Raw genomic sequence first — 27,100 nt, forward strand, 5'->3', positions numbered from 1 at the left:
TTTCCTAAGCTACTTCATTTAAGACTCTTGGCAATAGGTTTTTCAAGGTGTTTGTTGGAAAATATTTAGTTTTAGCAGCAACCAAATTCTCCTTTCCTTTTCTGAAACATTACAGGGGTGGATATTTCCACCTGGTATTCCAGTAGAAGAACAGAAGTATCTGCTGAATATGTTTCTCCTTCAGAATTTCTACTAGTTGCATAAAACAATTGATCTATACGAGCCTGAGAATTTTCTTTGTTTCAATTACTACAAAACTGCTTTTCAGTGAGCAGCTTCAGAGCTGTTTTTAAGTCAGGCTCAGTTCAAATAGAGCACCTGTCTTAAAAAAAATGAAATTCATACAATTTATAAAATTCAAGCATCTGAATTCCCATAGCACCGTTAAAAATGTGGGTTAGGAGACAGATACAAATTTTGTGTGACGGTGACAAGAGGCACATAATTTTAATTGGAGTAGAATTAAAATAGTAGAATTTTAGTAGAATTTAACTGGAGTGGAACTTTATATGTTCTTTTAATCACAGGTAAAATCAGAAAAGTTTTTTTTTTTCTTATTTGATGCAAAAATTTTCCGTAGAGTAGGTGACCTGCTGTTAGGAAACTATTAGCAGAAAATTTATTCTCGAGTACAGATTAAATTACAGTTAAAGAAACTCAGAGAAACAACTATTCTGTGCTGGAGAAGTACTACTTCCCTTTAGTCTACTAAAGCATACACAAACACACCAGCTTTTAAACACCTGATATGATTGCACTACATTCTACAGTAAGAAAAAAAAAAAAAAGCCTTCATCCATCCACAAGATTCTTTAATTGGGCTAGGAGTCTGGGGTGAAGTGATTGATCTTGCACAGCTGTTTGTAGCAATGCATGGCAAATATGTTTGCAATTGACAGAGACGGATGACACCGTAATTGACAGTTTACTTTTCTTCTATATATTTTTTTAAGCTAGAAGATCAATCGGACATCTCCAAAGTTTGGAAAGGAAAAATAGATCTTTTTCTACTTCCAATTATTTTTATTCTGCATGGCATGTTGAAACCTGTCACAGCTAAGACCAGATTGTCCAGTTTTAATTTGGTTCACTCTCTTTCATCGAAATAACTTCTATTACACTTTGTCAGAATAAATGACACTGCTAAGGTGTTTGGAGGCATGTATCTCAGCTTATTGCAAGCCTCAAAAACTCAATATAGAGAAATACCCAACTTACCTCAAAATAATCATACAAACACATTATATAAGGTAGGAAGCTTTTGTGGGCCAACAAGTGTCTTCTTTTCATGGAAGTCTCTCTAAAAACGGTAGCAGCACTGGGAATTCCAGAATATAAACTGGCAGCCAACTCCGGTATTGTAATCACTGGTCTTCCAGGCAACAGCCTTAAATCACTGAATGGCAATCTGTGTATACTGGATATAGAAGTGCTGATCTTAATTATATATGGGGCATGTGATGGTAGAATAGTGGCGTGCAAACATATATGAACTCAGGAAGTAAAATACAAATCCTTTTCCTGAAGTAGCAGCTGCTTCTGATTCCTTCATGTGGTCCAAATGTCCTCTAAAATGTCTTCACTTTACTCATGCTGCATGAATAGGCGATTATATGTAATCTGGCAATGCGCCTCTTCTCCCTAATTAATTAATTGTAACTAACATGTATGCCTCTGGTCCAACACTGACTAGCAAATGAAGCTGAAGAGCAGAGTTAATGATTTTGCCTCCCCAAAGAATGAAGAACCTCTGATTTTCCTCTTCATGTTCATTTGATGAGTGTAGATTGCTTCATAGAAATAGATGGTCCTTACCCCTCTCTGCTTTTAGGGGATCCCTGTGTCTGTATGTGTTTGTGTGTATGCATGTGCATGCTGATGTGCATGTGTGGGGAAGAAGAGATGAGCTCTAGCAGGTGTGTATGTAATGGTAGGTGTGTGGGTACATGGACAGCTGTGTTTTTAAGTCTACAGAGTCCTGACCAGAACTGACAAAAGTATAGAAAGGAGAGGATGATTGGTGTGGAAGGCTAAAAAGGAGAAAGAAGAGACTGAAGGTAAGCTGTACAGGAGATGACACGAAAAGGGAGAAGTGGATTAGATGGAAAAAGATGACAGGATAAAAAAGTTAGAATAATATAAATCTGAAGAGAAAACAGAAGGATGTGAAGATAAAACCGGAAAGTTAACAAAGCAAAAAACTGAAAAAGAGAAAAAGCAATACATTCAAAGACATATTGTGAGAGTTGAAAAAAATGATTGAGTGAAGGCTTGAGGCAAATAAATTTTATCTATTTCTAAATGTTAACAAGAAACAGATTAGTAAGGTGGGGAGAAGAAGACTCACGGCTAGCCTGGGGCAGCAAAGAGCCCAAGGCTTAAATTAGAAAGAAACATTTAGTAGAAACTGGTGTTTAGAAAGTACTTTGATTTGTGGTATTGTTAAGAAGTGCCATTCTCCGGAAACAAAGGAAAGATTATGTTCTTGGCTAGAAGATGTTGCAAATCCAGTAGACATTTTCAGTACTACTGCTCTTTGACTTCATCTGCAGGATATCATGTTATATCAAGACATGCTTTTCTGGGAGGTGTGGCTGTAAAGCAGAAAGCTGGGAGAAGTTGCAGTGGTTATGAATGACTAATGAAGGCCAGAGTAGAAAGAAGATGATTTTATTTTTTATGCTTCTGCTATAATTCATTATTCTTGGCCAGGTCTGTACTTGCAGTTTTTCAGGTTTAGATTGTAAAGGTAAGGATATTGTTGCAGATGCAGAACTAACTTAAGCGTCACAAGGTCTTACACTTTTGAACCAGCCATGGAGACCCACTATCTTGTGAGTTGGGGATCCTCCTCACCAGCTATGGCTCATTGCATGAATAAAACACACAACATTTCATATTGTTACAGAATGCAAAATTCTTATAAATCAGTGTTTCTCTGAGAGGTAGATGGGAAAGCCACAAATGGACTTCTGTGAAAATGTGGAAAAACATAAGATTCACGGAATCACACAGTTGAGGTCGGAAGGGATCTTTAGAGATCATCTAGTCCAATCCCCCAGTTCAGGCAAGGTCACCTGGAGCACATTGCCCAGGATCATGCCCAGACAGCTTTTGAATATCTCCAGTGGAGCCTTCACAACCTCTCTGGACAGCCTGGTCCAGTGCTCAGTCACCCTCATGGTAAAAGAGTTTTCATAGATTCAGATGGAACTTCCTGTGTTTTAGTGTGTGCCCATTGCCTCCTCTCCTGTCAGTGGGCACCACTGAAAAGAGTCTGGCTGTGTCTTCATAACACCTTCCCTTCAGATATTTACACATTTCCCCCTCAGTCTTCTCTTCTTCAGGGTAAACAGTCCCAGCTCTCTCAGCCTTTCCTCATATGAGAGATGTTCCAATCCCTTAATAATCATCTTAGTAGCCCTTCGCTGGACTTGCTCTAGTAGCTCCATCTCTCTCTCTTACTGGGAAGCCCAGAACTGGACACAGTACTCCAGGTGTGGCCTCACCAAGGCTGAGTAGAGGGAAGGATCACCTCCCTCCAGCAGCTGGCAATGCTCTTCCAGGATATTCAGGCTGGCAATGCAGCCCAGGATACCATTGGCCTTCTTGGCCACATGGCCACATTGCTGGCTCATGATCAACTTGTTGTCCACCAGGACTCCCAGCACCTTCTCTGCAGAGCTGCTTTCTAGTAGGCTGGCCCCCAGCATATACTGAGGCATGGGGTTGTTCCTCCCTAGGTGCAAGACTTTGCCTTTCCCTTTGTTGACTTTCACAGGGTTCATCTCTGCACATCTCTACAACCTGTCCAGGTCCCTCTGAATGGCAGCACAACCATCTGATGTATTAGCCACTCCTACTATTGCCATTAATTATTGTAGTAATGCATGTTGTTACCTTGCACTAATTTTGCAAGTATTTTTCATCCAATAGCAAAGTAAGCTAGATAGCTGTAAACTGCAGGCCTGAATCAATACTTTATCTAGGAGAACAAGGCCAAAAAAAAAAAAAAATATATATATGTCACATACTGACAAATGGCAAAGAATATGTTGAAGAAAAAAAAGAATAAATTAGCACTTCTCTATTTCTCTGCCTCAGTGTCCCAGAAAACGGTATGTAAATGATAGCATTACATACTACCGATTTGTTGCAGCTGCTGCTCTCTGTTTTGAGTCAGCATAGCTGGTCCCATTTTATGCTCTATTTTCATTTCGCTTTTGTACAACTCCAAAACCCAACATTATACTCTTTATTAACAATTTCCTTCAAATGTCTGCACTTTTCAAAAAAATTACAGTAATTCCAAATCTATAATTCATCTTAAAACAACAACAACAAAAAACTTCAGTGTATTATGGCAATATAAATTGCTTTTTCTTATTAAGCTATTCAGATGTCAGTGCAATTGTCCTCACCTGGGCTGTAATCACCACAGACCATTGCTGATATGTGAAAGGATGTTCCAAATGTTACATCATGTAGTTACATGATTTTTTTCATTTTCAGAGTAAAAGCACCTTAAAATAGGCATTAAAATAGTTTTTCTCTGTTTTAAATTTCTTTGAAAAGCAATAATCATTAGCAGAGTCTTAGAGGCTTAGGGATTTATGTTTGTGAGTGGGCACCCATCAGTTGTGAGGCTTACTTCTGCATTTGTAAAATTCAGCTGATTATTTTTACAAAATAAGGACATTTTCAATTTTCCTCTTTTAGGCTCATAAGCAAAAAGAGGAAAAGATGATTGTCCCACTGAAAAGCTGTTCTTCAGATACCAATCCAAACAGTGAGCGTGGTGGGGAAAGCACTTGGGAAAAAATGTTAAATCATACTTTGTTTAACAGCTTGAATTAGCTTTTATTTTAAGACTGAGATTTGTTTCTGACATATGCAAATCTGTTCTAGTAGAACTGGGTCCCATAAAAATGACCCAGAGTTATTTCATTATTTGTGCTAAGATACCTCTCGGCAGACTTGGAGTTGAGGTGTTCTTCCCTCTACCATGTTGCTACCAGGCAAGTTTCCTAGAAAAGAGTGCTTAGTGAAAAACACTTTCACATAGATCTGAATGTTACTAGATCTTCTATGGGCCCAGGCAGCTAGTGGTAGCTTTAACTCTCTTTTGAGATGTTGGTCATCATTAGAGTATTTCCATTACTGTGTTTTAGGGATCATGACACTAGTATACTTTGATACTTGCTAGCCAATATCAAATTATCAATAACAAAGGGACAGGTTAAGGCAAAGCACATACAAATGTTTGCTTATAATGGCAGCAAATAGATAATTCAGTTACTAAAATTTATATAGGTTTAGGTGCAAGGAATATGAGTAGACCTATGTAATCTCTATATTTAAAAATAAATTTAATATGACACAGACTATTCTATTTCCTACCAGTGGTCACAGTTTGTACTCACAGAAAAGAACCTGAGGAACATAGTGGTTTTTGAACAGTACCATATTTCAAGGGTTACCTTCAGGATTTCATTTAGATCTAAATTTTCTTCATCAGTCTTTCCTTCCTTCTTCCCCTACTAGTGGTGTTTCTTAAATGTGCAGGACAGAAGCCTAAAGTCTACAGGTAAATTAAGAGGAAAATAAAAGTCAAAGCTAAAGGAATGATAGGAATATTGTCAGCCTTTGCCATAGAAGGGAAAAAAAAACAGAGAGAAAAAATTGATTTCTTTAGTCAGCGTTGGAAGCTATGTTTGTATTTATACTTTGGTGAGATGATAGGAGAAACATGGTCCTTGTCATCGTTTACTTACTATAAATTCTGCTCCTTAGAGGTTGTTCTTGCTATAGCAGGAAGTCCATGCAGTGGCTTGAGAAAGCATAATACTGGCTTGGATTCAGTATTGGCAGGTGATGTCAATGATGAATTCTAGTGGTAGGGAATCAGACAAAATGTAAAACCCAGACTTTAAATCTTGGTTTGATTGCACCTCAGCTTATTAAGAGGTCAGATAATAATAATGATAGTCTAGAAGTGCCACCATAAAATCTAAGAGCAATAGCAGTGTATTTAGACTGGAGCTTGTTCTTCTGATATGGAAATAAACCCTCCTGTCCCAAAACATCTGTATGCCCATACTTCATCCTTTTGAACAATTTTTTAATTCTGAGGATATTGTGTGACTCATTCTGCGTTTATTACTTCCCGTCTCCATTCTGTTTCTTGTTCATACCAATACATCTCTTTTTATTTCTTGAACATTTAGATTGCTGTACCTTATTCTTTTTTTAAAAAGTTGTATTTATAATGAGGCTTAGCAGCCCAAACTCTTCTAAAATTCATAAGAACTTGTGAGAATCACTTATTGACTTCACACTGCAGAAAGTTTTATACCAGAGCAGACTGTAATATATGTTAGTATGCTTTTTAAATTCATAATGCAAGCTAGCTATTGGGAAGCCAGTGGTAATATGCATCCTCTGCATCATAAAGTGTTTTGTATTTTTTCCAAACCTTCTAAAAATAAGACGGCACAAAAAGCCATAGTCATTGCATTCCATGAATGTCCTTCCTAAAATGCAAAACAATGCCATTAAACTTTAGAACCTCATTGCAAGACTGACCCCCATGAACTCGTGTACATTATGCGGTGGGACTACTCAGCTTTCTATCTTCCTGACGCCAACATCTAGAGCAAATTAATAATTAAGAACTCATCTGTACATTTAATTTCATTGATGGAAATGGAAGCTTGCACATGGACAGGAAAAATTCAGTCTCTCTCCACAATGGATGTACTGGCTCACCTTTAGTTTCTTCAGATGTGAAGTTTTGGAATGCGTGCTCAGACAATTAGATATAATTGCTTTCTTGTGTAGTGGTGAAGAAAAGATAAGTTATTTCTTAATGTGAAATTTTGGATTATGTTGTTTTTTAAATGTAATACTTCTTTTCCTCAATATGGGTAGATAATATTTCAGAGGAATAAAGATACTGACCTGTAGTACTCTATAAAAATATATTTAAAAGAATGGCTTAAATCAATTATCAAATGTATCCATGCTTCCTCATCTTGCCTCTCTCTGCCTTTAAGAAAATCACTTTCTTTGTGTAGGTCAAAATGTCAAAGCAAAATATAAAACACTGCAGTGTGGCAAGGGAAAACAATAATAAAAAGTATAGGCATTTTAAAGCATTAGTAATGAATTCCAGTAACTGTATAGCTAGAAGTACTCTGTAGCCTGAACAGGGACATGATATAATTGTCTTTGGTCTTTCCTTTTTACTGGAAAACAGAAGCAGCTTATCAAACCTCAAGTTTATGTATTTAATCAACCAAGCAGTTTTTTAATGATATCTTTGTTCACTGTTGTTGATGTTTTTTTCAAGTGTAGTATAATACAGTGGTGGAGAAAGAAATTCAGTGCGGAGACTATCAAGGAGGAGCTGTGCTTTTTTCAGAGCATGCTTTTTGGAATTTAGGCCCCTATGCTAGGTCGAGTGGAAAAGCATGTACGTGCATGATGGATGGTTATGGGAGAGTCATTTTCCATACTACTTATCTATGTTAGAGCCCTGAAGTTTGATGACTTGCATAAATGCTAACCAATTCCTCTACAGTATTGTGAAGTGCTCTTATTCCCTAAAGTGTTTGGGGAATAGAATCTGGGAGATACCACCAAAAATGTAAGGAGCTTTAAAAATAATTCCATACCTTAAATAAAAGTATAATATCCATTTTATATCCATTCTCAAAATAGAGATTCAGCTTTTAAATGGTTCCCAAAATACTTGATCTTCAGCAGATTGGTTACACGTGTATTAGATCAATACTGTTATTAGGTACGTTCTAAGTGTTGGGGTCAGGGTTGTGGGAATATATATGAGTGGAGTAGTAATGATGAAACAGTCACTTACAGTAACTGCTACTAGAATCTCCTCAGTTTCTGGCATGGACTTCTGCATAGGATTGTTATCACATGAGCAGCACAGAGTAAGATCATTATTCTGGTTATAGCAATGGGAAATGGGACAGAAAGAGACTGGCAATAAAGAAGTCAGTGAATCAGCCTAAAGGGTACTATTTTGTCTGTTTAGAGTTGTCCCTGTGTTCTGAGGTCTGTGCTTATGATGTTATTTTCCAGGAGTTCATTATCCCAGGAGTTCATTATCTTATGATTGCATCCCATCATACATTGTTCTTGGTGACCTGAGTGCTATTGGAAAGTATTATTTTTGTAACACCTGCCACATCTCTGTCTTGTTGGGCATTTACTACTTCCTTTGGCTTGATGCCTTGCTACCTTTTCCACAGTCTCTGTGTTCTTTTCTGTTACAAAGCTAATTTGGGTTCCTATGTTACAGCTGTACAGGGCTACTGCTCCTATCAGCACTGCCTTTCTCATTTTTCCTATATCAGTGTTATCTGATATGGTGTCTTCTCTGCTACTAGTATATAAATTACATTGTGGAGGCTTTATGGTTTCTTGCACTCTGAATTGAGTTATAGCTTTTACAAACATGTGATCTGACTCTAAGAGAACACCTGACAACTTACCATTCCTGATACATGTGACTGTCTTGTCTTGCATTAATTCATCTTATAAGGCCCACTATGTCGGGGTTCAGAAGGAGTATGAACTACTGCATTAACATCCTCTACTGGTACTTTCCTGGTTACATCTGTTAAAATTTTGCCAAAGGGACTTAGGAGAGTTTCTGTGATACTTTTTCTTCCCACCTACATTTTTTTCATTTCTGATTTTTACTCTGCTTCAGTATCATTACTATGGGAACTGCCTATTCACATTTTTATCTGATGGGCAAGTTGTTACATTTGTTTCAAAATATAGCCAAGATAAGAAATGTAGTTTTAAAAACAATATAAGAAATAGTATTTTTATATGTTTATATATGCCACATATTTATAACAAAGTCACAGGGGCAGCACTTGCATATGGCTTGTATTTAACTTTCTAAACCTTCTGGAGGCTTTTTCAGTACTTTATTAAAATTGCAGACTTTATTTTATCATAATTAGAAAGCTATTTGAATTGTATTGAAATTTTAAATTGTACTAAATAACATGGGATATACTTTATTTTACAGCCTCGTTCTTGCTATTCTCAGTCTTCTTTTTGAAGGAGTAGTCATTCTTATCCAGTGAGGTGAGTTACTTTTCTATTATTTCATATTGAAAGTGTGGAAAATGATACAGTTAAATGCTATTCTTTTTCTCCAAAAAGCTAAGTGAAGAAGGGCCTATTTTAAAAGACTTCTAGGCTTCTGAAATGAAAAAAGAAACAGAATTTTAAAAAGAGAAAGCATCTGAAGGCTAATTTTTGTCTGTCCGGATCTTAAAGCAAAAAGCAGTCTTAAGAAAAACATCTTAGGTGAACAGTGCACCTTAAATTGCAAATTGAGAACTCAGGTTACAAAGCCCTTTCCTTTTCAGACTGTATGTAGAAATTACTGTGAACTTTTACGCAACTTTCCCTTTTTCAGGGCTTTTTGAAGTTCCCCTTTAACTGGCTGCTCTGCATCCTGATTGAGGTTCAGCACGTCTATATCCAAAGGAAAGCATATCACGGCTAAAAGTAAATGACATTGCTTCAGAAGACTACCGCTTCTTACAGAAATCGTTTTTCCAATCTCCTTTTGATCTTCAAAAAAAATAATTGAAGAATTAATATTATTCTTTAAACCAGAAACACCTTAAGCTTTCAGGCATTACTATAGTCTGTAAAAATAGTCCTTTATAATAAATTAATTACCTTTTCAGTTCATGTATTCATTCAAAACTATATGTGCATTACCTAGAAGTGGTAACATGAACAAGGATAGGTTAATTTTTGCTTCTGAACATTTTAAACCAAATTACTGTTTTTCAGTGACCCTGGAGTGGAGATGTATGAACCACTTGACTCAGCTATCAAGAGCAGTGACATACAACTCTATCTGAATATGACTGTGAAACAGGAGATTTGATTCTCTCAAAAATTAATTTGCTGACAAGCTACGTTAAACAGTAGGGAAAGACAGATTTAGGTGGGATTGTTTGTCTTGTTTCATCTTGAGTTTTTTCTTTTCTTTTCTTTTCACAGCAAATATCAGCCTGCATTTGCAGCAAATTGGAGTTCTGGCCCACAAAGATGGGTCTGGGAGTATATGCAGTGGAGATTGTGTTTTGCCTCTTGATCTAATTGGCAGAGTCTATCACACTTGATAAGCCACAAAAGATGCCCATTTTTGTCTATAAAATTTCCACAACAGCTATTTACTACTGTAGCAGTCAAATTAAGGGCCAGCGGCTGGAAACTTAATTGTGTCTATAGAATTCTCATCAAGGTAAGTTAATATGACATGACTTTTGCTTTTCTCATTTCCTTGAGCGCAAGCTTTCCCATAAATGTTTTTAAACAGTCACATCACTGTACTTTTAAATAAAACAATATATATGAAACCATCTTCTTGCTAGCCAGCAAAGAAAAAGAGAAATATCTTTCCTATATGCTTCCTTTGAGAAGTCAGTTAGATATTTTGGTCATGGTTACCAATCTAAAAACCCAGATAAATTGTTAGGGTCAGCTGAGGTGGGCAGAAGGTATTTTAAGCTAGTTTCGCATTTCAGAGACTGCATTTCACTTGAGCTGTCTGAATCAGTTGAGCAAACCTGGAGGGAAAAAAACCCAAACAAATATTTTATTTTAAGAATAGGTCCCTCTGCCCATCTACCTCTGGCAGGCAGTGCCCTAAGTTCATTTGTTACCTTTAGTAATATCTTTGAAAACTGTCTTCTATACTTCTATACAGAGATACAGGTGTTTACCCTGGGATCAGTATATCCCACTTGTGCAGGGGGAAGCTTTGATTTTCTCAAGATCAGTTCTCTTCTGTGGGCTTCTGTCTGCCCAATACTTAGTACTATCCCTTCTGTAGGTGGGAAATGTCTCCAATTCCTAATTTTTTAAGGAATTGTTAATGTATTTTTTGTAGTTGTTTTCTGTTCTTTTTTAATGCAAATAGTTTTTCGTAACAAGCTTACAGGGACTTCTGTGAATAACCTTTTTTTGCCAGCAGCAATCCCTAGCTATTGTGATGCATCAGATCGGTTTGATTCTGTCTTTCATGTTTTTATATAGATGAAAGAAAGTTATAAAAACAAAGCTGCATTTTCTTACCTAAGACTTAGCTTTACAAGCCAATATGTCTTCCTATATTCTATGAATGAAATTCTTTCAGATTTGATACAATTTGCAAAATTCCTTGCCACTGAAACCCACACTATTGCCTCCTCATTTGAATGGTTTCTTTGGTCTCTCCTGAGTGTTCAGTGTATTTAGTGGATACTGTGTTGGTTAAACAGAAAAAAAGTCCTGCAATATTTTATACGTTGTAGTGAGAACACCTGCAGAAATTGTAGTGAGGAGTCAGGTGACTGGCAGACTATGTGATAGCAGCCCCACAACATGCACTCTGCACACTGACCGAATTTCCGTCAAGGCCAGACATGGATATTCCATTTTGTCAACAATGTCTAGCTACTTCCCAGCTGGTAGCTATTCCAGGTTAGCACAGCTGAGATAAGGAAATAGTTCTAGTAGATTTAAGGGGCCCTTCAAATACAGCAAGTGGAGTCCTGCCTGGGTGTCTGACTCGTGCGTCCAGCAGCCTCCTGTTAGTGACCCTTCCACGTGGTTCCCAGGGCTCCCCGTGCAGTTTGGAGTGTAAACCCTTTATTAAAATCTATCCTTTTTAACCTCTCATGAACCTTGAGTGTCTCTTTATGCTGATATCTGACCCTGCCTTTCCCACCTTGCAGTCACATATGCCCTGTAAAATTTTATTTGAAGTAGGTGAGCAAACAAAGGGTAATTTCCTTGCCATTTCACCAGCAGCCGCATCATTGCTAGAAGTCTTAGAATGGGTGTATCAGATATAATTCATAATAACATAAATTAACATATTTATGAACATCATTGTGACTCTTCAAGATTACTGATCACTGAGAATTTCTTAGCTTTCTATATTGCTGCAATTTTATTGTATTTTCTGATAACCAGTAGATTTGGAAAAATAGTGGTATGTTTGAAATAACAATTAAAGTAAAATGTAATAATAAGACAATAATAATGCTGCATAGGTGAACCATGCATGCGAATAAAATCAACTATAGTGTAGGTTGGAACACCAGTGGCACTGCACTATAAAAGACAATTCCTTGTATTGCATTATGAAGTAAAGCAGATTCCCTTCCACCATAGCCTTTGCTGAGTGCTGTTAACGTTTAAGGAGGCTGAAAAACTTCAGCTCATTAGCTAGAGCCAGGTGTTTTCTACTCCAGGTCACTGCTATTAAGTTGTGCGTACTGCCTAGCACAAGGAATACATGCACAGATCTGTGACCTGCAAAATACATATACTTATAATAATATCTTTTCTATAATGCCTCTCTCCCTAGTAGTATTTCCCACTAACAGTTCACTTGGCCAGTCTGTAATTCTTCAGTTTCCAAGTGAGAATGCTGTGGGAGATGGAGTGTATACCTTCATAGTACAGAGTACATCTTTTACTATTTTAAAGAAGTATGATTAGGAAAAAATTGCAATTAAGTAGACAAAAAATACTATTCTGTAGAAGGAGGAAGGAGTTACAGGCAGAGCTGAGACATCTCTTGGTAACTCCTCCTGCAGATAATAAGCTGGATGTTTTCATGTGTCTTGCCTGAGGTAGGAAGGCTTTGAATGTTCTCTTGCTCTGGTATATTATTTCAGTGGGATTTGCCAATATCTTCTGACCGAGCTGGGTGGGGAGTTTGCAGAGCAGAGCTGAGGCTGTGTGCAACACTGAATTGCTTGTTGTTCCCCATGTGTCTGCTGTTATCCCCCTTTTTGTGTCATCGAGATATTTAGTTGTTGTTTCTCTGCCATATAGCCTATGGGCCACTACAGTAAGCGACTTGCCAGAGAAGCTGTTGCAGAACATATATTAACTACTGAAAAGGCCTTACAGAAAACTCCTTGAAGTCCTTGTATCTAGTGAAAGATATGAATAGCTGATGCAACAATATGTGTGCAGCAATGAACAGTTTTGTGCACTCTGGCCAAATGACTTTACTCTACTAACCTCACTACAATAGGTCCACCTAAGACAATTTAGCATGTGAAAGAATGTGTCTGCAGTAGAGAACAATAGCAAACTTTTCTAATTGATAATGCAGTAAAAACAAGGTACTGTAGTGCCAGTCAGCTGATCATATATTTGAGACAGACAGCAGCCAACTGGTAAGCAAAGGTGATGTTTAAATTCACTATGGATTAAGAAACATCACCCCATCCAATTTACAAAGGCTGTCACGTAAGACAGAAGACACCCTGACATTTAGCCTGCTATAGGAGAAAGATTATGCTGGTTAATTCTAAATTCTTTTTAAAATTAGTCCTATTTTTTCCAAAGATTCAGACTGAAAAAGAGCCTTAAATTGTGGACCCTTTAACTGTCTACTCTGTGATCTTCTTGGCAGGATCCTTGCTTGAGATGCATACTTTCAGTTACTTGCTATGACTCTGTCACAGCTGCTTCTGCCACGCTCTGGAAGGTTTTCTTCCTTAGATGTGAACTGACTAAGTAGGAATAACCCCCTCCTCCTTCTAGGAGGTTCTTGGTCACTTTTCTTAGCAGAATATGGTATAAAAATGAAAACAAACACAATCTGTCATGCATCAGCCTTTGGTTTGCACCACTGATGTTGTGCATGTTATGTTTATTCCTGGTTAAAATGCATTGTGTATAGTCTGTGATCTGAGACTGGACACTAGATGAACTGGGGAAGGATATATCTGCCATAGAGGCATTATGTGGAAGACAGGGTGAATGCAGTGGAAGAGGATGACCCTCGTTTCTAAAAAGTGAGGCTTAGTTTCTAAAAAACGATATCTTCTGCTAATTAGAATGAGCAGTGGGACATTTTTGCAAAGACTCATATGACGTCTTTGCCTGGTTTATGATGTGGAAAATGGATATATATGCATAGATACGTGCATATATATACACACACACGCACACACATACACACAGACACATGTATGTGTATAGTTTCAACTCAAGTCTGCACTGAGACTGATACACACTTAGAGAAAGACAGAGATTCTTGCTTTTTAGGGCAATTATATTTTTTGATTTCTCCTATTTTGTAGAAATAGGAGAAATAGGAGAAATTTTGTAGGAAGAGGAGAATTCCTATTCTGTGATTCAGAATATATCCACACTCTTCATTAATTAATATTAATGAGACTATATAGTCTCTTATTTTGATTTGCTACAAAAAAGAGATGAAATGTCAACCAAGAAATGTTAAACTATATTTTTTTATGATTTGAAATGGAAAAGAAAATAGCCTATAAACCAAAGGCATACAATTTTTTAAAAAAGCCTAGCATTAGTGTTGCAGAATTAAAGATAGTAAATACCCATTTAATTATTTAAAATTTCAGTTGTCTATCTCATCCAAATTAGTTCTTAAATCATTTCTATTATAGATGTGTATTTATTAATGGGAATATTAGGACAACAGTAATTTCATACAGCATGTTTATTTTTTAATAAATCATTAGTCCATTGGAATTTAAAAACTTAATCTTTTACAGAGAATTGAAGATACAGTCAGTGCCTATATTTGTATGCTAATGGCTCTAAGAGAAGAAAGCAGAATTAACATATAATGCTTAATTAAGAGAAAAAAGTGGCAATAATCCTATAACTGGGAAGTAAAGCACAAACCATTTCTGGTACATAATAGAGGATTAATTATGTACTTTCAGTGTAGCAATTCTTAAATAATGGTGCTGGCACTGGCAATAACGTAGAAGAAAAAAATCCCACTGAAAACTATTTCAATGAATTAATTCTATTATATTATAATTCTGAAAGTTCATCCCCTGCAGTTTGTTTTTTTATGCATTTACATCACTGAGCAGAAGTTTCTGTCATTAAGTATTTCATGGTAGAGTATTTAATGCTGCAAGGTGCCTTCTATTCCACCGTTTTTAAAAGTGACAGCTTCCATCCTCTGGAATCAATGTGGGCCTTATTACTGGCTTCAGGGGAGGAAAGGTTAGATTTAGGGGGCTATCCTATATACTTATGCACATCCTCCATACGTACGTTCCTATTTTTGCTGTTTTAGGGGTCCAGAAAGAACAAATATTATTTGATGAACTCCTGTCTAACACTGCCATAGAGAAGTTTAAGAGCACTCGTGGAGATTTTCAGGTATGGAAGAGGGTATGAGAAGAAAACTTTCTTCAGGCTATTACTATGTTTTCTGTTTGGGAAAATGGTCTTTGCAGGGCAGGAATCAAGCAACTACACTTTGAGATTAAAATCCAGGTTCCTTCAGTCTTACACTCAGCAGTTATTCACTGTGGTCTAGCTGGCTGGTCCAAAATAGAATTAGGTCTATTTCAATTTAGATAGAAATTAATCTCAGAGAAACTGAAGAAGTACCACTTCTTTTCAGAAATTTGAAGTATCTAACCGTTTTGCTTCTTATTTTCAGATTTAAAAAGCCTAATGAGAACAATCCTAATTCTCTGAAGTACTGAATATTCTTTGTGATTTTTTATGGTGGCTTTCTGATTTTACTCTGGGCAAAGAAATTCTAGAGCAATACCTGAGGTTTTTCCAGTGGCATTATTTCACAAAAGGATGTTTTCCCATCTCTGTTGCAAAAATCAATATATGATAGAAAGAAATGTAAAGTTATCTCTACACACATCTGTCTCTCGCTGTCTTTCATCGTTCAAACTGTGCTGCTCACAAATAAAGCTTGACTGTTGTGTTTTCTGGAGGAGCACTCTAAATTGCGGTCCACATAAACACATTGAGGTTAGGATTAAATATGGAAAACTTTTAAAAATTATACTGTCAGGCTCTACAGTTTCAGGAGTGATATCTGTTAGTAGAAAACAGTTCAAAGAAGAGCAAAGAGATACCTGACTCAATGTATGTGCCCAGCTTTTTTCCATAAATTATATAATTAAGCTTGAAGGTAATTTCACATGTAGAAATATGTTTTGCTGAATCGCAGATCTCTGCTGGTTGTCAGCACTCAATGCTGTGCAATATTTTTTTCCATATTTTTCTGCACATAGTATTTTGCTAAGATATTTGTATACAGATGTTAGAGTGCTCTTCAGCAGAATCTTGTGCTTTCATAGCAGCTAAAGATCTTAATCTTTGGTTTTACTAGAAGCTATGCATGAATTTGCTCTACTTGTCGAGAGTAAAACCTACCGTCAAAGGATACCACCTTTTAAACCCCATTTGGAAAAAGCCAAGTGGGATACAGATTAGGGGATACGAAGCATACTAATCTTGTGTTCTATCCTGAAAGTGAAAAGTTAAAGCTGTTGCTTACCTGTAAAGTCTCCAATAAAATAACAGGAGAAGGAATCTAACTTTGTGAAATTTGTGAATGGTTCTTTTTGTATAAACATAAATTCCATTAGTAGTTGAGGAGTTAGAGAATACAGTTAGCTTTGTTTTGAAAAGATTAATTTTGTCACTTCTTTCTCCAGACCATTGTTCCATTCATCACTTCCCACAGAGTTGCTTCCCACAGTATTCCACCCACTGCTGGTGGAATATTTTCCTCTGATACACACCTACCACTTGTACTCCTGATTTTCTACCTATGTTCGCTTCTTTTTCTTATTGTTCTTATGAACTAATATGATCTGAAACTTTGAGGCCAGGTTATCTTAAACTATGTAAGCCTTTAATCCAAACATTAGAAATAATTTTAACATTCATTGTTCTAATTTGAATATTTTACAACTTCTTTTGTATTGAAAAGCTTCTGAAAGCCTTCAGTTCTGAGTTATTTAGCATCAGGTCAAGTTAAGTACCCAGATATTCCCTGAGATGCATTATGTTAATATGGCATATTTCAAAATTTCTTTACATTTTTTTATATCTATATGGAACAGAGTGTTCTCAGGAAACCCCTTTCCTATACTTTATTCTGACATATAATTTAACTATAGTAACTATACTTTGAAGAAATTTAAGGTTAAACATATTTTTAAATTCCTAGGGTTATGAGAAGAAGCTGATCAGAAAGATTAAAGTCGCATAATATGAGCTGGAGGGAGAGCCTTGAAAACAGCTAGTCAACAATTCTGATTATTTTCAGGGAAGGTACCTCAGAAATACCAAAGTCTAAAACAATCCAAATACTAAAGTGATTACTTTTTTGGTCCCTTGATTTATTTATGGGATATACTAAAAATGGTTAGTGTAGGAAGTGTAGGAAATGGTTAGTATTTGGCATAAATGTACATTAGCATTTAATTTTGATAGAAATTCCATGCAGCTACCTTTGATTCAGGTTCCCCATAAAGACAGAAAATTCCCTGCCATTCAGAGCACTCATACCAGCTTTGCAGTGAACTGCTGATTAAACTTCAAAAAGTAGTAATACAGCTGTGACCCTTTAAAGGCTGATTTTTCTATATGAATAACAGCATCTACTGTTCTACCCACTGTAATGAAAATTATGAAGCATATAAATGCTTGGGTCTAGGACACACACTGAGCACTAATTGGGATCAAAAATGAATTTCACTGCAAGCTATAACATGAGCAGTGAGCAACTTTCTGGATACAGGGTTTATGCTTTTTCCTATAGGAATCAGAAATAGTTGTTATTTGAGATTAGATAGGAGATTATTTGTTTACTTGCTTAGGTGATATGTTTGCACTAAAAAATAAGAAAAAAAGAGAGAGGGAAGATATTTCTATATTCAGCTAAACTTAGCACTAAGAAGGTTATACAAGAGAAGGTAACGGCTGTCTTTTGTCAGTATCGAATAATTAAAAACTAGAACAATATGATTCCTAAAATCACCTAAAGGCTCAGCACTGTGTCCTCCACTCCTGATTTTATTGAAAGTTACTAATGTTAAGTGGTTCAAAAGGGTAGTGCAGTTTGACAAAATGTTTATGTCTGTATTTAAAGTAGTCTCTTTGTAGGTAACCCAGTAAAAATGATTTTTACCATTACTAGTAGGAGCCACAAGCTTTGAACTGAAGGTTCCAGGTCTCAAGGCTGGTCTGGGTTTGCCGTGGCCTCAGCTGAGTTTAGCTGGTTTTAGCTATGATAATGACTGCTAGGTGGCAAGTGGCCATTGCCTCCCCTGCCAGTGCTGGCTCTGGGAACAGCCTGACACCCTGTAGTAGTTTCTCCTAGCAAGCAACAGGCCTGCGTGTCCACTGGGCTGGGGGAAGCTCTTATGCAACTTCAGGCTTTAGTTGGGCACTGTTAAGAAGGAAGCAGACTGTGATTAAGCTAGCCCAACACGTAGGAGGAAGAAAACCCCACCAAGAACATCATACTCCTCCCAGAAAAGACCACAGGATGGTGTTTGTAACATTTACCTGTTCTTCTTGAGGAAGTCTGAAACTATCAACCTTAGGACCTAAAGGAGGAGATACTAGGAACTTTTTTGCATGGCAATTCAAACTGCGCTATTAATGAAGATTTTTTATTAGTTAGATAATTGGACTATTAGCCTGTTAAAGCATTAATTGGGATAACAATAAATCCTTCACGCCATGTATATATAGTGTTTTCCCTTTTGACTGTAAAAATAATCAATAGTGAGAAATAGGTGATTTCTGGAGGCACATTCTGGAGATTCCTCTCATCCAGTAGATCAGATAAATTCATCTCAAAAGTGCCTTTCCTATTGTTGTTGTTGACTAGAAAAGGAGTCATTCAGTGGTTGACCTTACAGGGACATTTAAAGAGTATTACTATAGCGAGTTTTTGCAGATGGACTAGAGCTTGCTCTGCCTGTGCTGAACTGGCTAGAGACAAGCTACCTAATAGGTAAAATCTGTGTAGCCTTGGAGTATGCTGTAGTATTATGCCTGAGCTAATAAGTCCTTTTGAGATGCTAGTTTTATTAAACAAGGTTTATTTTGACTGGAGTTGTCTAGCCACAGGCTCATCTAGAGAGGGAACAAGGCAAACTTGGAGATATCTTCAGAAGACTACAAGGACAGGCTCATAATCTTCTAGCCCAACATCAAGCTAGGCTAGATCATATCTTTTGAAAAACAAAAGAAAAAAAATCTAAGTTTGTTTTAAGCATTTCAAATGTGAGAGAATCCAGAACATGCCTTATCGAGTTTCCTTACTGGTTAATAACTCTTACAGTTCAAAACATACTTTATTTCTAATTTGCATTTGTTGAGCTTTGACTTTGTTGAGCTTTGAGCCATGGCAAATAGTTGTATCTTTACCTGCTATGTGAAAAAGCCCTCTAGTGTAAGATATCCTTTCCTCGTGACTGTACTTGTAGATCCCTTAAGCTTGACTTTGATGAGCTAAATAGATTGAATCTCTTAAAACTCTTTCTGTAAGGCAGATTTTCCAGCCTTTAAATCATTCTTGCAGTTTGCACTTGCCCACATTTTGCATCATTTTAGGTTTGTGGAGAATAGGTTTGTATATATTATTCCAGTGAACATCTCAAAGAATACCATTGTGTCATTTCCAGATATTTTCCTGTTTATACCTCCAAAGACCATATTAACTCTTACAGCGATACAACCTTCCAAGAAGTCACTCTCATATTAGTATTGTTTTTTCAAAATGGCTTCTAGGATAATCCTGTAAGAATGACTTTGTTTTAGCACAGACAAATTTAAAATATGCAATGCTTAATGAGTTCTGCGCTAAGATGGCAGTTTACTTCCTTACTGAGCCACATAATATAGATAACTTCTAATAACTGATTTCACTGTATTATTTACCATAGTAGTTTAATGTGAAAACTTTAGCAACAGTTCACACTTCCCAAGAATGAATGGCTCAGATAGGGAATATGACTGGCACAAAGAACATTCTTGCTCAGATCGTTGTTTGGATGGGACCATTATGCAGGACCTGATTTACCTACTGGTTATTCTCTGCTGTATAAATCCCCACTACCTATTTCAGTTAGGATATGTTATACATAGAGATAAGTTGAATGTACAGAATTTTCAAACAAACCTTTCAGTATGGTTTTCCTTTTGGAACATTCAAGCTCATTTGGGGAGGCTGCAAGTTCAGCCTATATAAGCTGCTCGAGTGCCATATGACTCAGTGGTGTGCTTTGTGCTTGCTTGTACTAATGCAGGTGGAGAAGTAAATTTCGTTGAACCCCCAGCACACCACTCCCAGTCTGCTTACGGGAAACTGAAGCAGCTGGCAATACCTATCTTGTTGTTTGTGAGTCCTATGAGCATGACAAAAGTATACTTTCTCATATATATTCTGATCAGATTTTTTGAGATGAAATAACTACTTGGAAATGTCAAATTCGAGTTTTATTGAGCCTTAATAATCAAGCCAAGTATGAAAAAATTGCCTCATGTTTTTTAAAATGAGAGTATAAATTTGTCTTACAACGTGTAAGGATTTTAATTTCTATTGATGTATTTTTTTTCAAACATGTTTTAAAAAGATATTTGTTAAGAATAGCTTAGTCAAATGCTTCCTTTATTAAAAAGATGCCACAATTAGACTACCTGATTCCAGTAAACTAGATTAGGTAAAGGATGATTTAACTTCAGTCAAACTACTGCTTAAGTTGACAGCTGAATTAAGGAGGTCTAAGTCAACAGCAATTTTTTTAAGGTCAGATGGGTCCAGAGAGCCGCTATTCAGGATGGCTTGGTCCAGGAGGCATGAAACCGAATAGCTGCAGATCAACTAAATTATAAGCTCGACTAGGTAAGACCCAGCCGTGATCGCTCAGGTTCAAGGAACTGGTATACTAATATGGATTATGAAGGAACAGCTCAAATATTTTCTTTGAACTTTTTTGCTATAGAAAAAGAGAAATGAAAAATGAACATTTAAATGTACAAAATTTTTTCTGTGCAAAGTATGATCAAATGTTCAGAAGTCTAGCTCTCTGAAAATTATCATCGTTTCTCTAACACTAAAAAGTCTTAATCAATTTAAAAATCACAGTATTGACTTTAATATAACATACCTACTGTTCTTAGTAATTATGTCCATAAGTATTTAAAAGTAGGCAAAACCAAAATTCAGGTAGCCTGTTCAACCTCACGTTTTCCATATGCGCTATGAAATATGCACATTTGTACAACAGCATGCTCACATTATATCTGTTTTGCACAATTCCCTCATGCAGCACAAAGGGAATGGAGCAGCTCAGTACCTCAGTACTGCCCACGTATCAGCAGGAGGAACAGATAGAGCACTGGAGAAGCATTCTTCCTGTTCAGAAAGTCCTGATATTGTCCATGTAAGTTACAATGCTGGCCTAGTACAGAATTTGCAATTCAGGAAAAATCCAGTAGTGCCCTGGCGTATGAAAATTCATCTGTGAAGTTCTGCCAAGTCTTGCAGAGCATATGCAAACTAAGGACTTTCCTGTAGTTTATAGAGTGCCTGAGTTTGCATGGATTTCCACGGGTGCGTGAAAAGATGTACTCATTTGTTTCTGTAAAGGCTAATCTCTTTCTAAATTTCAAATTGCTATGTCATAGCAATGGAATGCTAATAAAGTGAAAAAATGGGGGTTAAATCATTTGAGCTAGAGTAAAGAATAGCAGGCAGCTCCATATAGACTAATATTAGTAAATATAATTTGCAATAGGAACTTTGACTGGGGTTGTACAAAGGCGTACAGCAGAGCAGTGTGCTGTGCAGCCAGCCCCAATTGTAGACTGCAAATAGGCAAAATTTCTTGCTCAAGTTATTAAACATCACTTAGACCTTCTAAAACCCTTTGACACCTTGGCATTTCTTGCAAGCAATGCTTTCTTGTATAAGGAACAAAATGTATTTTGCTTAAAGGATCTCAGTATTAATTTGGGGAAATATAGCAGCATAGATCAGTTTTTGAGAAATGTTTTCACTCAGTTTGCAGGCGGGTTAGAGTAAACAACCAGACAAATCTCCTTTTCAGAGCTAACTTTTCTTATTCTTTCCCTTCAACAAAAAATCTTCAGGATTTCTTGTCCATGTGAAAGATGCCCTAATTTTTCCTTTGAATTTGACTTTTGGGTAACATTTGTATTGAGGTCTATGAATGTCCATAAAGAGCCTCTGCTTTACCTATAGTTGACATCACTGGCCAATGGATCAGCAGTTGCTAAAGCACAGAAAGGGAAATAAAAACCTTCAAGAGGATAAAGAAAAAATAAACTTTTCTTTTTCCAAATAATTCATCTGTAGATAATAATTTTGGGCTGAAAGAATCGCTCAGAGAAAGGGAATGTAACGATTACAGGATGTTATTGCTCCTTTAGAATGCAATATATATATGTAAGTCAGTCATAATATTTTTGAAAAAGCATCTGAAGATAACTGTTTTCAGACTTTTCAGCCTGAAAGCTGCCTGTAACGTGCAGTCCTTTACTCAGTTCTTTCCTCAGCCTCTTTTCCATCTTGTATATTCTTAGTGTTGTCAGATGACTGAACCTGAAATTACTAATACGACCCATGACAAAGAGGCAACAATGTCTTTAAGTCGTTAAGGAAAACTCACGTGAAGTACATCAATCTTATTCCCTTGTGTTTGTGTGCCTTCAAAACCAAAATATAATCTGTGTCCAGGAAGGTGTGTCTGTTGTCTGTTTTCATTTCAGTCTCTTTTTGTCCTTGTTTCTTCTATTTTTGCCACAACTGTTTTTTACTTTGCCAGGCATGTGATTTACTGTTTGTTTTCCACAATCTTTTTTTTGGGACTGCAAGACCCATCAAACTACAAAATAAAAATGCCATCTTTTTTCACCTTTGAGTAACTGTCTGCTTCTCAATAAGAAGGAGATAGTCCATTTTTTTAGAATATATACCAATAGTCCTTGCAACATGAATTCAAAGATTTCAGCTAGCATAACAGGTCACTGTTTCAGTTGTTCACAATTTTGACACTTTACTCATTTAGGATTAAATTTTCTAAATGACAGCTGGTTCAGGCAGAACGATTTTAAATTTTTTCAGATTCCTTTTTTTTCCAGAAACAAGAGCAAACAAAAATATGGGGATTATTTTTCCCCTTTAAAAGTCTTGGTGGCTTTTTCTTCAGAAAGCTTTTAACTCTAAAGCAAAGATCAGAAATTATGTCAAGATTAACCAAAAACTTGTCAAACTTTTGGAAAAATTGCAGTGTGCATCCGAACAAAAGCTGTTTACAAAGCCAAGATTCCATTTTCATTAAGGATATTCAAGCCTCCATTCTTAATACTACTGAGAAACCTATGAATACTTGCCCTCCTTGTTCTTTCCCAGTCCTCATATTCACTGGGGCAAATGTTTTGGTATTGGCTTCTCACATTCTAGTGAATCCATTATTTGAACTATTGCCTAAGTAATGTTTATTTGTATTTAGGATGAAACATCTCAAAGAAGAGAGCTGGAATGCAATTTATTTTAGAATAGTTCATATTCCTGTGGTTAGGGAATTTGTAAGGGTTATGAGAGGATTAGGTTAAAGTTGTTTATACGTATGAGGCATAAGCAGAACCCTGGAAGTGGATTTTCCATACCACAACTGAGTGCCTTATTTACAGGGCTTTTTGCTGTTGTGGTAAAGTTGGACTTGAGAATGAGGTTAGTTTTTTGGATGTTCTAGTGTTGAATCAAAGCAAAATGAGAACCCAGCTCAGTTCAGATTACCTTACACAAGATGTCTAGTGAAGTTCTGATCCAGTGGCTGGGAAAGAAAAATGGTCAATTCCATTTTTGTATTTGTGCTAATTGCTAAAATTTAGAGGGTCTCAACTCTATCATCTCTTCCAGTTTAACCTAGCCATGACTTTAAGGCCTGAAGTCATAGAGCCATGAGATAGACATAAAATACAATTTGATTTCCTATTTAAATTCTTCTCTTTTCTGTATATCCCCATTCCTTCTCACCTAAAACCATTTATGTTTCCAGAATTGCTCACAACATTTAAATTTAGTGTTTGTCTTCTGACTGCATGGCTGAATCTAGCAGGTTTTGAAGGAGAATCAGATTCCAGATTTTTTTTTTTTTTGGAAGCAAATAGTCTAGGTATTAAGCATAACTTATTATGTGCTATGTCTTTCTATCCTGTTAGTGCTGTGCACTTGTGTGGTTGCCAGTCATTGCCAATCTAAATCTGTGCCATGGTTAATGGTCATACATCTCCTAGTTTGGCGATTGTGTTAAGAACAGTAGGCATTTTCAAGAGAGGTTATAGGAGTTCTTTCATCTTTCCTAGACAAAAACTTTGTCTCAGCTCAGTAATCACAGAGACAGTGCTCTGCCTGCCCTCTTGATCTGTTTTCCATTTATAAATAGATTTATTCTTCTAAGAAGGTTCATTTGGAAGGGAGATCAACTCTAACCAATAGCAGGGACTGAGCATATTTGAGAAACAGAGCTTTGGGGAGAGGCTGAAAGAAATCAAATGAGCTGTGTACCTTTCTTTAGTTCTTCATTATTCCAAAGTGAGATAGCATTCTGTATATTTTTGAAAAGGAAAAGACAGTGGAATTCCAGTTATCCAAGCCTCCACTACTGGAAACATTATTTCTGATGAATTCTCAATACTGTTACTCCCAGACTATTGACTTGCTATTATTCATACTTCTAGTTATCCCAAAATCTTCCTGTGAACCTAAGCAGTTCTTGTAATTGTCATTGTAAGAATAAAATCATGTTCAGCAAGAACAGTCATCCTTTGGGGCTTATTTCAAGTACTCCCCTTTGAAGAGCAGATCTTTTAGGACTTGAGTTTGGGAGGATATCCTCCCACAGGCAAGATTTCACCTGATACTGTTTCTAGCAGAAATTCCTGCATCTAATTTCTGATTCTCATCTGCTTTCTTTTTCTTTGGAGAAAGATACAATGCACATATGTGTCTAGAGACACTGCTGCATATCTGACCTTTATGTTCTCTGGTAAATGTTTAGAATTTAAATTGTTTGGCTTGTGTAATATGTTTCAACCTTCCGTCATGAGAGCTGATTTTTCTGTGTTCATGAGGCCTATTACAAGCAACAGACGGTCATATTATAGCATAAAGCTTTTTTTGTTTCATTTGAACCATCTGTTTTAAATCATGCCCAGTGCCAATTAATTTCTGAAATTCTGTTGGTTACATAACAATAATAGGATCCAGTTCAATACAATATGAAATAAATCTGCTTTAAAAAAAAAAAACACTATTTCCTTTACTACTTTCTATAAAAAGATAATTCAGCCTTCTGTATCCAAATTTCATAGTGAACCAATGGCGATTAGTTTTATGACTAAGGTTATGCAAGAACCATAGCAGATATGTATATCTATCAGGTAGAGCTAACAGCACAAATTAAATTTCTTTGCAGCAAAATGCTTATAATCTCCAGTAAATTAATGTTCTCATATTTTTGACATTTGTGACACATCACCTCACTCCTCAGCCTCTTCTTAGCCTCATGTTCTTTTCTCCCAGAATTCTTCTTGGCCTAATATAAACTAAATATTCAAAAACGGTTGGCCTCACATTTTTAGTGAAAATTAGTGAAAATGCTACCATCTACTTATATATATATATGTATATATATAAATGTGTGTATATATATTAAATACACACACACACACACACACACACACACACACACACACACACACACAAATATATATGGAAATATCCAGGGTTTTTCTGAGGTATATTCATAGATTTTTGTGTTGTCATTCTATTTATACTGAGAAATTCTCCAGGGGAGTGCTGTGCCTCCTTTTATGTATTGTATAAGTTTGAGTAGAGTGTCAGCTTTCAATTAAAAAAAAAGAACAACGTAAGTGAACAAAAAGGTATATGCAATAATTTTTCTGAAGAGGATGAGAAAATTGAATTTTCTGTACTGTATCTTTCACTGTTACAGTCTTGTGGCTGATTCTAACAGAAGCAACAGTTGATGCCTGAGAAGATGTGAAAATCTTAGCAATATGTACCAACATATTATTATATGGCCATAAATATATATATCCAAGCAAAAGAAGAAAATTATTTCTTGATCTCTGTAGTAATCTGTGAAATGCTAAAGCATGATTCTCTTCTTTTTTATAGGCCACAGCATGTTGTCAGTCATAATACCTTTTTTTTAATATACTGAAGACTTAGATGCTGCAAACTTGTTCAAGCTGTCACTGTAACCACTATTGTTATGACTTAGATATATGCATGACATTAATTTTAATGGAAAATCTGAATTAAGTTGTCCTCACTAGACAGTGCAAAGGCTGTCTTTTCTTACCTCCAGGCAAAAGCTTAGTAAGAAAAGCTTCCCAGGTATATCCCATAATTGGTCATGTGATTTATGAAAAAGATATGCTTTAGCTGTTTGTCTGAGGTTGGTCATTTGAACCATGATGAATTATCAACAAACATGACCTTCAGAGTGACTTCATTATATATGCCATATTTCAAAAATATACATTCGTAATCTTCAGGTGGGACCCCGAAGTGTATGAGAAAGATGATGGTGTGTAGATTTCTTAAATTATTTACACTCTAGATAAGGAATTATGCTGGAAAGTAAATGGGAAGTGACTGCTAGTAAGAGCTGTGAAACTTCCTTAATTCAGACCCATTCTAGTAATCAGACATAGGATGGCTTTTGTGGGAATCAAGGCAGAATCAATCATCAACAGTGTCACTAAATTTACCAAAAAAAAAAAATCACAAGGTTAGTCTGTTTTTGTGTCCTAGACTCACAAAAAAACAAACTGGTGCCTACTAAAGGATATCACTGAATGGAGTCTCATGAGCTTCAGCTGGACTTTGAAAGGATGAAAAGGTATGTCAGTACAACTGTATTCTTTTCTAGGATGCAACTTTAGATTAGAACACTAAGTATTTTAGTGCAGATCTCTGGCTGCACATGGATTGTAAATAGATGTAAACGCTCTATTTTTTCTGATTAGTAAAAATTGTGAATGTACAATAAATACAATTAAATTAAAGCTTTCTTTTTCCATTTCACTCATGCTTTACCATATGATCTCAACTTTTGTCCTGAAATGACTGTTCAAAATACATTCAGTAAAGCAAAGGAAACATGATGGTTTTATTCTTCAAAAAGGAAGTAACCCTACA

General features: G+C 36.3%; 2 long non-coding RNA genes across 2 annotated transcripts in view; both read left to right on the forward strand.

Annotated features, from left to right (window-relative positions):
- The window catches only part of LOC138067173 (uncharacterized), a 60,172-nt gene extending 50,431 nt beyond the window's left edge, over positions 1 to 9,741 (forward strand). Inside the window, exons 4-5 of the long non-coding RNA XR_011140938.1 lie at positions 9,071 to 9,129; positions 9,467 to 9,741. This is a non-coding gene — a long non-coding RNA (uncharacterized lncRNA). The remainder of the gene's footprint in view (positions 1 to 9,070; positions 9,130 to 9,466) is intronic.
- Positions 9,742 to 15,151: 5,410 nt separating this feature from the next.
- Positions 15,152 to 26,795, forward strand: LOC104153412 (uncharacterized). Its single transcript, XR_696242.2, has 3 exons — positions 15,152 to 15,231; positions 21,174 to 21,287; positions 26,714 to 26,795. It is a non-coding gene; the product is annotated as an uncharacterized lncRNA (long non-coding RNA).
- Positions 26,796 to 27,100: the final 305 nt, after the last annotated feature.

The sequence above is a fragment of the Struthio camelus genome, chromosome 4 (assembly GCF_040807025.1).
Source record: "Struthio camelus isolate bStrCam1 chromosome 4, bStrCam1.hap1, whole genome shotgun sequence".
Classification (NCBI taxonomy): Eukaryota; Metazoa; Chordata; class Aves; order Struthioniformes; family Struthionidae; genus Struthio; species Struthio camelus.